A 1,147-nucleotide genomic window follows, 5' to 3' on the forward strand; every position below is an offset into this window, starting at 1 on the left:
TCATAATCTGCAGAGCTTCCAGATCCTTGCCAGGAGTCTTCTGAGAGCTCCCTTCACACCCTTATTCCTTAGAGTATAGATGAAGGGATTCAGGGTGGAGGTGGTTATGGAATTGAGGAGAGAGATAAACTTGTCCTGCTCCTGGGAGTGTCTGGAGGAGGGCTGCAGGTACTGTAGTTGGCAGATATGTAGAAGAGAGAGACCACCACCAGGTGGGAAGAACAAGGCCCAAAGGCCTTGTGCCTTCCCTTGGAGGACTGGATCCTCCTGTCGCCCACAGAAAGGCATTGTACAGTCAGAACCACTTAACCAAGAGAGTTGCCAAAGCCACTGAGCCAGGCCACAGCCACCAGCTGCTGGCAGAGAGAGCGGTGCATGATGATGGCATACCGGAGGGGCTCGCAGATGGCCACGTAGCGATCCAGGGCCATGGCGGCCAAGATATAATGCATTCTGTGCTTCCCAACCAGTGGAAAATTGCATACTGCACTGTGCAGCCTCCGTAGCTGATGGTCTTCTTGGAGCTGTCCATGTTGAACAGTATCTGGGGGACTGTGGTGTTGTTATAGCAGGGGTCCAGGAAGGACACGTGGCTGAGGAAGATGTACATAGGGCTGTGGAGTTGGGGATCTAGGCGGGATACCAGAATGATGGAAATGTTTCCTAACATTGCCAGAATGTAAGACACCAGGAGGACCACAAAGAGAGGGAGCTCCAGCCATGGTCAGTCAGAAACACCCAGAAGGATGAAGTCTGTTAGGAGATTCCCCCCCAAGGAGCTGCAGTTGTCACTTCTCATGCTGAAATTTGCTGGTAGCTGTCAAGAGGTTTAAATAAATAACTCCTGAGGTAAATAGTGAGATCATTTTCTGATGCCAGTGTCTTCTTTCTTTGTTACAACCCCTTCTTACCCTGCTTCCCAGTGTCAAGACACGGATGTGGAGGAGTCAGAAGCAAAGCCACAAAAGCAGCATGCAGTTCTTACTTTCTCCTTATCTTTGTGATTTTAACTGTGTGTATCTCAAAACTTCACTTTCTGCATAGGGAAAACAAAACTTGCTTCAATGTCAGAATCTTGAAGATGGTAAAAGTCTTTATGCGATACATATTGCATGAATGGCAATTTTAAATATCCTTTCAGCTCTTT

At 48.1% G+C, this 1,147-nt stretch overlaps 1 pseudogene; it reads right to left on the reverse strand.

Moving 5' to 3' along the window:
* On the reverse strand, positions 1-799 carry LOC138819843 (olfactory receptor 2B11-like; annotated as a pseudogene).
* Between the last annotated feature and the right edge of the window lie 348 nt (positions 800-1,147).

Source organism: Dipodomys merriami, unplaced genomic scaffold (genome assembly GCF_024711535.1).
Source record: "Dipodomys merriami isolate MVZ:Mamm:240054 unplaced genomic scaffold, mDipMer1.0.p SCAF_82, whole genome shotgun sequence".
Lineage (NCBI taxonomy): Eukaryota > Metazoa > Chordata > Mammalia > Rodentia > Heteromyidae > Dipodomys > Dipodomys merriami.